This window comes from Protopterus annectens, chromosome 10.part0 (genome assembly GCF_019279795.1).
Source record: "Protopterus annectens isolate FY-2018-M chromosome 10.part0, PAN1.0, whole genome shotgun sequence".
In the NCBI taxonomy this organism is placed as follows: Eukaryota; Metazoa; Chordata; order Ceratodontiformes; family Protopteridae; genus Protopterus; species Protopterus annectens.
In genome coordinates this window covers 23854841-23870782 of record NC_056744.1, presented here as the reverse complement: position 1 = coordinate 23870782, position 15942 = coordinate 23854841, and the positions used below count along the sequence as shown (strand labels likewise).

The 15942-nt window shown below is 41.4% G+C and overlaps 1 protein-coding gene across 2 annotated transcripts in view; it reads left to right on the top strand.

Annotated features, from left to right (window-relative positions):
• The window catches only part of LOC122812915, a 739345-nt gene that overhangs the window by 467490 nt on the left and 255913 nt on the right, over window positions 1–15942 (top strand). The gene's annotated exons all lie outside the window — the stretch shown is intronic.

The window sequence follows — 15942 nt, the reverse complement described above, 5'->3', positions numbered from 1 at the left end:
ATCCACTCACGGTTAATGGAATATTTTCAAAACAATGATCTGCTTTCCCAAATCAACACTGCTTCTCTGTAGGCTACAGTACAGAGACAGCATGACTGTCTTTCCTTAACACAATACATAAAAACAGGAATTAAGGAAAACTACTGTCTGCACTCTTCCTGGATCTCTGTAAAGCATTACACTGCCTCCCATCCTAAGATTATAAACAAACTGAAACAACTGGGTGTTTCATAATGGTACCCTAGTGTAAATTGCATTCCTAGACTTACCAAAGCTTTTGACACTGTGTCACACCAACATTTACTTGCTGAACTCTCCTCCATATATCTCCCAGTCCTCCCTTAAATGATTCCTTAGTAATCTATTTGGAAGGCAACAGGCAGAAAAATGGCAACGGGGCTTTTATTTCCTCTCTTCCAGTTACCATAGCTGCCCCTCAGGGCTCTCTACTAGGACCCCTTCTTTTTAATAGTTTTATAAATAAGCTTCACACTGCCATACACTAAGCAAATGTAGTACAATATGCAGATCAATCGACTTTAATATGTACAGCCCCCACAATATCCAGACTAAGAAATTACTCAAATTTATTTCTCTTCAATCGAAACCTGGCTGAAAAATTCAAACCTGCACCTTAATACCAATAAAACAAACATATCTTCTTAACCCCAAAATGTTATGTCCATCAAAACAATCTTTCTTGGTTACATCTGCAAATAATGCTAAAATTGAGGTAGTACCACAGATTAAATTACTGGGCATTGTAATAGATGACCATCATAAATTTGATCAACATATTCTTTAAACAGTTACCCACCAGAAACCTGGCTCCCTTTAGAAGGCAAAACAGTACCTTACAGAGCCAGCAAGAAAAACCCTAACCTCATCCTATTTGCTTCCAACCTTCTTATATGCCTCCTCTATCTTTACATCCCTAAGCTCTACACTAAACTCCAATCTAGGCTCCTGTTACAGCAAAGTAGGTACATTTGCTACCAGCATTGCACACCAAACTCACCACTGCCACGCCATAAAGCAGCTAACCTGGCTAGAGCTTAACAACTACATAACATACTCTCAGCTAGTCATGGCATACAAACTGATATATTATCCTTAACAATGCCCTGCATTAAAAAATGTATTATTGCCCTACACCCCGACAAGGGACCTCCGTTTTGGTGATACATTTCTTCTAGGCACTACTAAAACAAATAATTCATTGGGGGACTCACTATACTCCTGTTACATTTCCAAACTCTGGAACACCATCCCTAAATAAGTAAAAATGATTAACATACCCCCAAGTTATAAAATCTAGCTCAAGCAATACCTTACCCAGTCCTGGTCATGCCCATGTTCTGTTCATAACCAGGTTGAGACCTCTAGTAAAAGCACAGACTTGTTATTGCTTATCATTAACTTTTTGCCCTCCACTGCCTGAATCATTACACCCCTAACAAGTTTCCCTCCTGCACTTAAATCTGTGGATCACTTTTCACCCCCTCTCTTAAACAACACTTCTCATCTTGCTCTTTTTCTAACTACCTCCTTCCACCGTTCTGCGGCTCTCATGCATCCCCTGCATACCTTTGTTATAAAGGGGGATACATGATAGGGATAGAACAGTGGATCCCCTGTATAGCTAAGTTATAAACCTTCTAGATACACCAACTTGCAACATGCAGCCTAAATGGAACTAATCCTACACCATGCTCTCTCAGTCATATGTTATTACCACTATCCGCCTATATACTACTTATAGGAAGAAAGTGGTAATAGCATTATCCTCCTGTGTAGTAATAGTATCTGCCCTCACCTCCTATATAATTTTATAACTTACTTCATTTTATCCCCTGGCCCTGATATAAGCCTATATAATACTAAAGTCTCCCTTCCTACATAATTTTATAGCTTACTTCATTACTCATCTTGAACTTTCTGCAAACCTTCCTTTACTGAAATGTCCGAACACTAAACTTCTTTACAACGTTTTCCCGTCTGCATTATCATTCCATTTACTCCCTGCAAGATTTTACAACTGGAACAACTGCGTAGACTTACAGTTGTTGATGTAAATACTTTACTGTATATATCCATCCTGTAATTATGTTTGTTTTTTTCATGAGAAATGTAACTGTGTTTCTGAGAACTGTCTGAAATTCACTTGTTAATATAAATGTATTGTGATGGAGCTTTTCTCCCCAGGCTTCCACTGAAAATGGGTTCTGTCCAGTCAGACTTTCCTGCTCAACAAAGACAAATAAAATAAATAAATACATTTCTTCCTCCATCTCAGTTGTCCAGTCAGACTTTCCTGCTCAACAAAGACAAATAAAATAAATAAATACATTTCTTCCTCCATCTCAGTTATCTTAGCAGTAGAATCTAATTTGCTAAATAGGAAAAAAATAGCTATTATCCTTTGCTACATATTGAAATAGGAGTCCCACAGGGATCCTTATTAGGACCCATAATGTTTAATATATTTGTAAATGCTCTGATTGCAAGAGTGCAACCCTAGTTAATTATGCAGATGATTCTACCCTCATTTGCTGAGCCCCCACATGGCCAGAACTGCTGGCAGTTACCCAGCAATTTTTCTCCTCAGTGGAGACATGGTTACAGCAATCTCCGCTGATATTTAATGCAAAAAAGATCAGCCATTTTTATTCACTTCCAAGTCTAGCAAAGGTGACAAATCTGCTTTCATTATTACCTTTTCAAGCAACACCATTATGTAAGTTGTCCCCCATGCAAAACTAGTAGGAGTTATATAATAGGTGATGATTTGTAATTTGTCCATGTCTAACAAACAAGCCACCAAAAAGCTTATCAAAAATTAGGCCACCTTTACAGAGCCAAACCGTTTCTAACTGATCATGCTCACATAGCCATTAAAATTGAAACTGCCCAGCTGTTACCTTCCTTTATTTATGCTTCTCTTATCTTCCACAATGTACAGAGCTCAGCTTTGATATACCTTTGATTTATAATTTCATAAAATCTGTGTCTTCCATCACAAAGCAGTGCAACTTTCCCACTGTATGTCTCAACACTGAGCTCACCTGTAGTAAAATTTAACAAACATCCCTGGCATCTTATAATCTACCAGCTGAATTCCTAAAAAAAGCAGCAGTTCTCACAAAGTAATCTGTAACTAAACATTATATTCTTGCAATGTTGAAGAAGGCTTACATTACACCACTATATAAAAAAAAAACAGAATAACCATAGGCATTAGTAATTTTAGAACCATAGCTGTACTATCCCCCATATCAAGTTCTTTGAAATGTGTATACACTGGCAACTGCTAAATTTTCCTCACTAAAAATAATCTACTATCTGCTGTCTCTTGGTAACATGTGTTTCATAGGCTCATAGGTTAGTACTAAGCTAACTGCCCTTGCGAGCCATTTTAAGCCTAGCCAATTATCCCTTGTGAGACTCAAATCCTGTACCTTGTGTTTGTAAGGCAAACACCTTAACCATTAGGCCACCCTCCCAATCCCAAACAGGACATGATATGAAAACAGCCTTACATTCTAAAACAAAGCTAAACAACTAAAAAACAGTAAAACCTTGGAGCCTCACTATTTTCTGGACCTCTCAAAAGCTCTCAACCCAGTGTCACATCAGCTACTCCTATAAAGTACACTATCCTTGATTTCAACAATAGCACAATAAATTATATAAGCAAGTACCTACAAAATAGATTAACAAAACCAGCACAGTAGTCCTCTATTTTTTGATTATTACCTGCTAAAACAGATCACAAGCTGTGTGTAGGCAACAAATCTGCTCCTCTTTCATATCCATAAACACAAGTGTTCCACAAGATTTATACAAGGGCAACTACTATTTAGCAGAGAATTATAAATGGGTCTCCAGACATAACCAACTTATGTGTTCCGAGACATGGATGGTAGAAATTCTCCTCAAGAAAGAAGCTTAACAGGTTCATTTTGGCAGCCATGTAGAGAACACATAAAAAGTTGGTTATGATCGGTTAGACCCCATCATAGGTTCATAAAAGGTTACTAGGCTAATGGCCCTAGAGCCCTTACAAGCCTAGCTATATTTATCCCGAGTTGCCCCAATTGTCGGTGGTTAGGTGAGTGAAGTTTGCAGAGGTAAAGATCTATGGTAGTTAATAATGACTTCCTCTGTCCAGGAGGGTCATGGGTACCACCCCAGGAGTGAATTTACAGTCACCCATCCATTGATCTGGGTTGCATTTGAAGAGGGTCAGGGAGGGGCACTGTTTCACATGAAGTGGAAGCTTGTTCCAGAAAGTGGCAGTCTCTGGGAGATGTATCTGTCTTTACAGTATGACCTGTTCGTGTCAGACGCTGTGTTGAGATCCCTGGAGCGAGTGACTGTTGTGCAGTTTGATACGAATGTGTACCATTTCTATCAGTGCTGGGTCAGAGACTGTCCTGTAAGCCAGGCACAGGTCACCCCTTAGCAACCTGTAGGAGAGGGAATACAGTGACAGGGTTTCAGTCTTTCCATGTAAGACATGTTTTGTGTAACCTGTAATTTCTTAAAGAGAAACCTCTGTGGTATCTCCAATTGTGGCAGGTGTCTGGTGAGGTACATGCAAAAGGGAGCATTGTACTCAATTATTGGTCTGACAAGGGCTGAGTATAATGGAATTGTACCATCCTTAGTTCTAGATGCAATGCCTTTACTTATAAGATGTGCCACATAGAAGGATTTCCTGACTACTGTGGCTACATGTTGGTCAAAGTTCAGGTTGCTATCAACTGAAGTACCCAGATCACATACCAGTGGATCTACACTTAAGGCAGTGCTGTCTATAATGTAATTAGTAGGGATGTCATCTTTCCCAAAGGGAATAATAATGCATTTAGTTTTAATCCATGGCTTTGCCACTAGTCATTTGTCTGCTTTAACCCTGTCTGCAGTATATTAACATCATTGGGGGACTCAGTGATTGCTCCCAATTTGCAATCATCGGCGAACCTGGTCAGCCACATGCTGTCCAAGTTTGCCTGGACTTATGAGAAATAAATTCCCAACAGTAAGAGTTCCAGCACAGAACCCTGTGGTACACCACTAGTGACTGGTCTTTTACTAGAGGTGAAGTCACCCACTTTTACAATATGTGTCCTGCTGGTTAGACAGTTGGCTACCAGTCTGGTAATTTAGGGATTAATTCCCAACTGGGAGTGTTTCTATATAATAGCTTGGTGGGGGATTGTGTTAAATGCTTTGGCTAGGTCAAGGTAAACAGTATGCATTATCTTTCCCTCATCCAGGGCCTTGGTGACTTTCTCGAAGAAGTCAACCATGTTTATCAGGCATTATCTACAAGTCAACCATGTTTAGCAGGCATTATCTACCCTTAATGAATCCAGACTGGGTTGGGTCCAGAGTTTTCAGATTACCTATGTCCTTGTTAATAAGGTCCATAATAATTCTTTCCATGGCTTTGCAAATGAGGCTGGTCAAGCTTATGGGCCTATAATTTCCAGGGTCGGTTGATTGTCCCCTTTTGTGTAGAGAGATTACTGTTGTAGTTCTCCATTCTGCTGGAAAATAGCCAGTTCACAGGCTGTGGTTAAACAGGAATCCAAGTAGGTCTGCTAGGTCATGTTTTAAGTTATTTAAAAGGCAAGCTGGGATGTTGTCTGGTCCAATTAATGCCGTGTTTTTGGCCTTGGAGAATGCTGAGATGACCTGCTGTCTTAAGATAGTAGGCTGAGGAATGGTGGGAGGTGTACTTTGGGGAATGACTGAAGGGGACATGGGAGTGAAGTTTGCTCCAAATCTATCAGCTAGCAGGTTGGCTATTACCTGTGGTTGACTATGGGTGGTGCCATCCACAACCAGTTCAGTGTATAGCTGGGTATTCCCTTTTAGATTTCAGATGTGGTCAAATAATGTCTTGTAATTATCTTAAGCTAGGGAGGCTATTTTTGCTTCATAATTAGCTTTGGAGGACTTGACAAGAGCTCTAATTTGTTTGTTTACACTAGAGAGGGGTTTCTTCCTCTGCTGAGCCAGTTCCCTTTTGTTCTTGGACATTAGTTTCTTTCTCTTGTTGAATAGCCTGTTTATGCCGGGGGTCCACCAAGGTGGTTTGTTTTTTTTTTTGGAAAGACCTGGTTTTAATCCAGTCAGGTACAGCCAATTCTATACAACTGCTTAAATGGTTATACAGGACATCAGTGTACACCTCTGCATGGAGTATGTGTTCAAAAGGGCTTTGAAACTTCTTTATACCATCACTTAGTAGGAGATAATTTGTCTTTGAAAAATTCTTAAGTGTTTTTGAACTTGGTGGGATATGCGATCTTATAATTACATTAAATGAGACTGATTTATGGTCCGATTTTACCAGGGAGGACATCACCGGGGGGGGGGGGGGTGCAATGCTCTCCCGTGTTAGTGAGTATTATTTCTGGGACATTTGAACTTCTTGTGGGTGTGATGATTAGCTGTCCCAGAGTATTTGTACTGACAAAGTCTAAGAACCTCTGAGCCAGCATGTTTGTAGTCGTGTATGTTTACTAGACAATGGTAGGATAATTAAAATCGCCCATGATTAAGGTGTTGGGCTGTATGGCCAGTGACCCAGTAAATCCAGGTATTCAGTATGCTTTTCCTGTTTCATGGTGGGGGACCTATAGCCAGTTATGATGCAGTAGAGGGCTTTGCTTATAGTTAATTGGACATGAGAAGCTCAAGAGAGTCATACTGTTTGACCATTCTCAAGGTGTACTTATCCTTAATGAAGATGGATACACCTCCTCCTTTGGTTCTTTCACTCTTAGTTTGTGGTCTGATCATATGGAAGTCATTGTAGCCCTGCACAGCCAAGGGTGCTTTCCTTGTCCTTGAACCATGTGTCAGTGACTGCACAGATGTCAGTATCTTCCAGAGTGAGGAATGCTTCCAGGGGAGTGCACTTTGTTTAGACTCCTAGCATTAAGCAGCAGTACCTTGATTTTATCTAGGAAGGAATTTATGTTGGGAGGATGGCTATTTTGACACTGCCTAAAAAGAGGTACAATAGGGGTGGGTAATGCCTTTGCCTGTATCTGAAAGCCTAGATTAGATATGTACAGACCATCTCTGGTAAAGCAGCATGGCCTGTCAACCACCTCTTCCCAGGCTGACAAATATTGGCTCCCATTGGACTGACACCAGAAGCTAAGCCAATTATTAAAGTCAGTCATTTTTGTTTGTATTCTGGTGTCGTCCCTGAAGAAAGTAGAATACTGCTTAAGGCGAGGCTTATACCTGCCTGTGGCACATAATCTGAGAGCTCAGTCATGTCTCTCTTCATATAATCCAGTGAGGTATGTCTTAAGTCATTCAGTCCCAACATGGACTATGACGGACTCATACCGGTACTTGAGGTTGAGTGACCTGAGTGTTTGAATGACTTGACAGATCCTGGCATCTGACAGGCAGCTAACGATAACCCATTCCTTATCCAGCCTGGGGAGGGAAACATCCGCGTTTCTCACAATGGAGTCACCCATGACCAGTACATTAGGTTTTGTGGTATAACGCCTTATGGGCTTATTTGTTGAGACAAGTGTCTGTGTGTCTGTGTGTTATTTTGTCTTATGGTTGTTTTTTGTATTGCTGTGTGTAATTCTTTTTAGTGAATAGAGCTTTATCTGCTCTGTGGATTACAAGTTACAGGAAAGAAAAAAGTGTAGAAGCGTGATATGTTTTACAAAGCTGGTAAAATACTTAGGAGTGCCAAACAGACAACAAGCAGAAACAAAATGTCACTTTGAAGAACAATGTGATGTAAAAGCTGTTAGACACTTAGTTCTGACCAACTTTTTATTTATAAATGTGGCAGAGCAAAGTATAAGTATATAACAAATTTTAAAGCTCTTTTTATCTTCTCTTTACTGGTCAACTGTTAGCCTTTAGCTGGAGACCCAGTTTTAAAGGGGCTTAGATGTGCTTAATAAGCTTTTGATAAGCTAACATTTCTGGATTGCAAATGGGCATGTCATGGTAGAAAGGCCTTTCTAACATGAAACATATGGCTCCTGCAAGCCACTTGAATTCCTGGAAGTTTTTGCAGTTACTCAGTTTAATCAGTTGTCAATGTTCTTTGCAAAGTGTTAAAACAATGAAGGCAGTACCTGCATCTGATCAATGTTCACAGACAGCTGAGATATTATATAAGGAATAATACAGATTTCAGAAAGAACAGTCTGCATTTTGTATAATTTATAAAAGGAATGAAGGCCTGCCAGTGCATGTATACATACTCTTTCTAAGTATTGACAGATTGTAGTGTGTTTTGATTGGCAAATACAATAAATTCCAAGGCACAGTGCCAGCTCATTCTGCTAGGACAGGAACCACGCATCCAAAGCATATTTCAGGAATATGCCTACACAAGATATTTTAGAAGTTGTTGTATGGTTTGCTGTCCCTGCCGTCTGAAAACACCCTAAGTTGTATGCACAGTCCAGGGGAAGGACAACTTTTTGGCATGGCTATGCTTCAGGGAATCTTGTAAATGCCTTCTTCCCTTATATATAATGGTACTGATTAGGAGTCTACCCAAGTGCTGTAGTTTATTGTTACAGTGAACCTTCTTAAAGAAGGTAATACTTACCATTGACAGTAGATCTTCAAGGAACTGTCACTTTAACAGCAAAGCTACCCTTTCTCATGGGAAAGCTTTAAGCAGCTTTCTTCCTTCGTATGGCGCTTCTACACAGTTATTAATGATCTTGATACAGTTTCGTTTTCTTTCTATATAAGATATAGGCTAGTAAGTCATAAGTCTCTTTGAGGGCTTGTAAGGGGACTGAAGAACTGTAGAAAGCTTCAGGCAACACTGACCTTTATATGAAAGTGTTGTGCACCTATCAATTGAAGTAATACTGGCTTAAGACCAGCATTGGTCTTCATAGGGACTAAGGTACAGCAGGTGAAATTTTCAAATGAGATGACGACAGGCAACTTGTAAAACCCAAATTGTGATTTACTGGTACTATGGGCCCTTACCTTTCATGGTAAGTATGCTTACAGAAACTTGCTGTCTGTCTTTAGAATGGCTGTTCTTGCTTCAGAATAATGTAACCCCATTCTCTGTGAGAAAATACTACCCCCAAATCCTTTTCTGCCCCATTTAAGATTTAGAAGCCATCCGCTTGAAGTGTTGTTCATTTGTTCCATAGGATTTCAGAGTCACAGACTATTTGGTCTTTAACCAATTTTTTTTTCATGAGTCAGGCTTACAGTCAAGTCCTGCATTAAATCCTTTATCTATCCAGATGTGCGGCAGAGAATGATGAAATCTGCACATAGGATTACTGCATGGATTATGATTTTGCAGTGCTGATGTATTATTCACCATGTCCATATACAGAAGGCCTTGTGTAATGAATTTTACTTACCTGACCCTTTTCCCTCCTTATTTGTGGTTCATTAGGGCTGATCTGTAGGCCTCAATACTTCAATAAAGCAGAAGCTAAAGTACTTGTAAATGTATTCACCTTTATTGCTTGTAGTTTATGGACAGTGTTTAAATTAATGATCTTTTAGTTAACAAGATGTTCTTAGTGTTTCACTGTTGCAGTCATTATATTTGGGTAATCTGCTGGCAGGATGCCCTCAGTCAGCCTGATTAACAAAGTCTTGGGTCCTGCGTCGGTTGCTGTCCCTTTTTCCATGACGTGAGGTCATCAGGGGTATAAAACATGCAGCTGACGCCATTACATCAGTCTTTCTTGCCATGCTGTGCCTGAAGCAGAAGCAGTTTGCAAGTGCCGGTTGACCGACTCATGAAATTTTCGTTTTCGAGTTTCAGAACCGAAGTCTTCAACTTAAAGCTTAGTACCCCGTTGGGGAAACTTCTTGCTCCTTACCGATGTCAGTAAAAGTTAATAATTGCATTACTGTGGAAAGCAAATACCTCATAAAGATTTTCACTCGTGTTGTATTCCTTGCCTAGGCCCTGACCACGATGAATCTTGCTGTCAGTTTTGTGCTTTATTTAATCAGCGCACTATCTGTCGTCGGTATATTTTTGCCTCTAAATATTTCGGTTCTCAGTTTAATTATCCAGAAATGTCGTCGGTTAGCCATCCGACTACCGGGATTCCAAAAAAAACACAAAGATAAAGACAGAGACAGGCCGCCGAGGTCCAAAACTGCCGATGACGCTTCTTCTAAGCCAGTCGCCAGTTCGCCGGTACTCAGTGAGGTGCTTTCGCAGCCCCTGGTACCCACTACTTCTGATTCGCAGGCCTCTACTGAGACCCATTCGGAGTCCAGTATGCCAAGAGATACTTCACCTATGGAACCCACGGATGTCTCTGCCTTGGATGGGTCTGGAGCCGCTGTGCAGGCACCAGCTTCTGAGGGTGTATTCAGGCCTACAGACTTGCATATTAAATCGACACCACCTTCATTACTAAGGCCTAAATCTCGATCCATGTCTAAAAAACCGATGCCCAGGCTGCATGTTCAGGCCGCTATGCCTAAAAAACAAATGATAAAAATGGCTGAAGCTCTAATTACTCTAATCAGGAGTAGTCAACCCCCCCCCCCCCCCAAGAGGCCTAGGGCTGAGCTTGATTATGAATCTTCTGATCAGGATTCTGTTTCTTCTGACTCTTCTAATGACCTGGAATTGTCCATACCTATTTATGAGGATTCTGATGCAGAGGATTCCATTCCCTCTGCTTCCCCTCCTGAGGATTTTTCTTTTGGGGAAACTTTACATACTTTAAGGGAGCATTTCCACTGGGAAAGCCAGGAATTTTCTGATTCAAAAAAGAGGCTTAGGGATTTCCTTCTTCCTCAGCATAGGCCTTTGGCTATACCTCCTGTACTAGACATTGTTGATGATGTCTTTTCGGAATCCATTTTAGCTCCTGATTCCCTGCATCCGGCTCGTAGTAAACCTGACAAATACTACAGGGTTCCTGAGTCTCACAAGTTCCTTTTCAAAAATCCTGTTGCAGATCCAGAAACCATTTCTCAGGGGCCCAAGGGCATTAAGGCTTCTACTGCTAAAAATCCTACCCCTTCTGATAGAGACTCCAGGGCGCTGGATAGATGGGGTAAAAAGGTTTATACTTCTGCAACCTTGGCAATCAGAGCTTTAAACTGCCAATTATATATGTCAAAATATCAACAGCATATTATTGGATTGCTTAAACAGAAAATGATGATTCCTGACTGTGTGGAAAATAAAGATTTACAAGATTTAATGCATTCTGCTGAACAAGTTGGAAAACATACTTTGCAATGTGGTTTTGATTCTTTAGAGGCCTCTTGCAGGGCTGCTGTTACTGGGCTGTGCTTAGAAGGCATGCTTGGCTTAAGGAGCAATCTTTGCCTGATCTTGTTAAAGCTAAATTGTTGGATGCTCCTTTAAATCAGGACCGCCTGTTTGGCAATAAGGCTGAAGAAGTTCTAAAAAAGATGGAAAATAAAGCTAAATCTATGCAAACTGTAAAGATGTTCTACAAGTGCAACCTCCAAGGTTTAGTGGGCACTGGCCTACTAAGAATTGGTCCTTTCCAGCCCCTTCCAGATCTTCTCAAGCCAAATCCAGACACAGCAAAAACTCCAGGTTTCAGACCCAGGGGACTCTCAGAACTAAGCAGTGGGGTGCCTCCACTTCCAAATCAGGAAATAACAAGACACCCCCCCTATGGTAAACAGTCTCAATGACTTCCTTTTAAAATTCCCAAGCACTTATATTTTAACCGCCCCTTTGGGAGGAAAGATTGCTCTGCATGCAAAGAACTGGGAACTCATAACCCAGGACAAATGGGTTTTAAATATAGTATACCAGGGATACAGATTTCATTTCCACACGTTGCCAACACCAAATGGGTGGCCAGACCTGCCCCCAAATCAGTGGGGCAGAGGCTCAAAAACAAGTACTTTCCCTCTTAAACATGGTGGCTGTTCAACTGATACCGGAAGAGGAAAAGGGACAAGGTTTCTATTCCAGGCTTTTCTGGTACCCAGAAAAGACAAATCATGGCGTCCAATCCTGGACCTGTCTACTCTAAACACCTTTCTGGAGATTCCAAAATTCAAGATTCTGACTCTTCACCAGTTACTTCCTATGCTAGGCAAAGATGCCTGGTTGGCAACTCTAGATTTAAAAGAAGCATACCTGCACATCTCAATCAGGGAATCTTGCAGAATATTCTTACGCTTCAAAGCAGGCTACTTGCATTACCAGTTCTCTGCACTGCCCTTTAGTTTGTCTACTGCGCCCAGGGTATTCACAAAGTGCCTGGCTCCAATAATTGCATTTTTCAGGCAAAGAAATATTCAAATATACCCATACCTGGATGATTGTCTAATTCAGGCAGAAAACCAGGGCATACTTTTAAATCATCTGGCATTTGTAAAAAAGGATCTAACTTGTCTGAGGTACACCATAACGAAAAGAAATCACAACTAGTACCCTGTCAACAGATTATATTTCTGGATGCAAGCTTGAATACAACTGCCCAGGTGGCTTTACTCATGACAGAGAAGAAAATTCATTTGGTAAACTACTTCAAACAAGTGGCCACAAAAACCCTGCTATCTGCAAGACAAATACTGCAAGCCTTGGGGTTTATGGCCTCCTGCATTCTTCTAATTCCATATGCAAGACTGCATATGAGGAAATTACAGTGGTATCTAAAAAGTCTATGGAATCAACATTGTCACAGCCTGGAAACAATGATTCCTATCATACTTTGCTTATGCCTGGAGTTCCTATGGTGGGCAGAGGCCTGCCGCCAAAACAAGGGACTACCATTTACACTACCCCCTGCCGCTCACACCCTAACTACAGATGCATCAGACTATGCATGGGGGGCTCACCTGGCAGGGAAGTGCATTCAGGACAAATGGAACCCAAATCAAATGCACCTACACATCAATCAAAAAGAAATGTTAGCTGTACAGAGTGCTCTGACAGCCTTCAAGGACTACATTCTTCCAGGACAACTAATGGTAAAGTCGGACAACACCACGGTTATGTGGTACATAAAGAAGCGGGGGGACACATTCCTACCCCCTCTGCAGACTAGCCATGGCATTGTGGAGCACAGCCTTGAGCTACCAAGTGCACCTACAAGCTCAGTTCCTGCCATGAAAATTGAATACACTGGCAGACAGACTAAGCAGAAACCTCATGGACCCACACAAGTGGAAACTGGAGCCACAGATTTTCAACATGTTGACAAGTGAATGGGGGAGCCCAGACAAAGATCTATGCGCCTCCCCACAGAACTACCAATTGGACAAGTTTTGCACAAGGACTCCCCACAAACAAGCCTGGAAAGTGGATGCTCTTTCCTTCAACTGGAAAAAAACTATCAGTCTATGCTTTTCCCCCTCTGCCTCTGCTCTCCAAAGTTCTACTAAAAGTCAAACAGGATAAACCAAGGATGATTTTGATTGCTCCAGACTGGCTGCGCCAACACTGGTACCCCCTCTTGTGCAGTGTGTCACAAATATCTCCATGGCACCTGCCTCAGACCCCTTCCCTGCTGTCTCAGCAGGAGAATCAAACTCTGCACCCTCCGCTTCCAACATTGAACTTTGCAGCCTGGCTAATCACTTAAATTCACCTTTATCATCCATCAGCAAACCTGTGATATATGTCATCTTGGAGGCGAGAAGACCTAGTACTAGAAAATCTTATGCTGACAAATGGAAAAGATTTTGTGCCTGGAACCAATCTTTGGGGATGAGCAGCACCCAATTTACCTCAGATTTTGCAATACTTAACTGAGATGTTTCACAAAGCCCTGTCTTTTTCCTCCATTAAAATCCACTCCTCAGCTATTTCAGCTCACTATAACACAGAACCACCCCTCTTCTCTCATCCTCTGCTCAGGCAGTATCTCAGAGGGGCAAAAAATTTCAGACCACCCAGGAGAACTCCTACCCCTGCCTGGGACCTTAACTTTGTTTTGTAGAAACTCACTCTACCTCCTTTTGAGCCAGCTGCTACTGCAGACTTAAAGTTTATTTCTTGGAAAACAGCCTTCCTTTTAGCAATCACTTCAGCTAGAAGGATTTCTGAATTACAGGCCCTTATGGCAGTGGAGCCTTTCATAATTTTTCATGCGGACAGGGTATCTCTCAGGACCAATCCATCCTGCATGCCCAAGGTTGTTTCCAGTGTGGCTCTTAATCAGTCCATTCATTTGCCAACATTTTTTCCCAATCCACAGAACAAAGGGGAATGGATTCTGCACTCCTTGGATGTGCACAGACAACTTAGATTCTACTTGGACAGGACTAAATCTCGAAGAAAATCTGAACAATTGCTGGTAGCATTTGCTGCAGGGGCAGAGGGGAAGGCCATTTCAAAACAAACCATTTCTAAATGGATAAGCCATTGCATTCATTTCTGCTATAAGCACCATGGAAAACCTATTCCCCAGGGGATCAGATCTCACTCCACCAGGGCTGCATCTACTTCTGCAGCCTTTCTCAGAGGTGTTCCTACCAGGGATATCCTAGAAGCTGCTACCTGGAGTTCTGTACATACTTTCACCAAGCATTATCATTTACCAAGTTTCTCTAAATCCAGAGCTGGTTTTGCCACTGCTGTCTTGCAGGGCCTTATAGCTGCCCCTAATGCTGTATAAACTCCTCCTCCCAACCATAGCTTTGGGAATCTACCCAAATGTAATGACTCAACAGTGAAACACGAAGAACATAGTACAGTTGTGTACACTTACCATAAATGTAGATGTTCAAGTGTATTCACTGTTGCAGTCCTGGTTACCCTCCCTCCAGCCCCCTACTTTTTTCTGGCTATACCTCTACTTTCCTTTACTATGCTTAAAAGCCTTTTTGGTGTATTTGCTGTTGGTTGGAGGTATACTTTTGTGTTTTTGTGTTTTATTTTCTCTCCGTTGGGGGGCACCTGACATCTGGGGCAAGAAAAACTGATGTAATGGCGTCGGCTGCATGTTTTATACCCCTGACGACCTGACGTCATGGAAGAAGGGACAGCAACCGACACAGGACCCAAGACTTTGTTAATCAGGCCAACTAAGGGCAACCTGCCAGCAGATTACCGACTGCAACAGTGAATACACTCGAACATCTACATTTATGGTAAGTGTACACAGCTGTACTTTCCTGGTAAAAGCTGCTACACTGTTTTAGCATCACAGAATTCCCATCTGTTAAATTATAAAGTCAACAATATGTGCTACGGCCTTCTGGTCTGTAGTCTGGTGTTGATAACTTGATGTATATCCCAGGTCTCGGTGGCACTTTAAGATTCCACCACAAGAACCATACATAAATTTCCATTATACAACGACCCCCCATTAATATTCAAAAACCTGCATGCTGATTGGTCAGCGTGCACGTTGTAAATCAGAGTTATAGTAATGGAAAAAGGTCCGGTCGCCTGGACTTTTTCCATTACTATAACTCTTTTTTTACAGCAACGGAGAACGCAAGATCTCCATTGCTTCACACTGGCTCGTTATGTTAAATGAGTTTAACATAGCGAGACAGCTTTAAAAAAAGCAACGGAGATTCTTCGTTGCTTTTTTTAAAGTTGTCTCGAGATTCTCCGTAGCTTTTTTTAAAGCTGTCTCGCTATGTTAAACTCCTTTAACATAGCGAGACAGTTTGTAAAAGGCAACGGAGATCTCGCTTTCTCCGTTGCTTTTTTCAAAACTGTCTCGCTATGTTAAATGGGTTTGACATAGCGAGACAACTTTTAAAAAAGCAACAGAGATTCTCCTTTGCTTTTTTTAAAGCTTTCTCGCTATGTTAAACCCATTTAACATAGCAAAACAGTTTGTAAAAAACAACGGAGATCTTGCTTTCTCCATTGCTTTTGCCCACAGCTCTGATGTGCTGCATAGGCATACACATGCGCAGTATATCAGAACTGCCGCAGAATACCAGACAGCTGCAGAAGGAGTAAGTAAT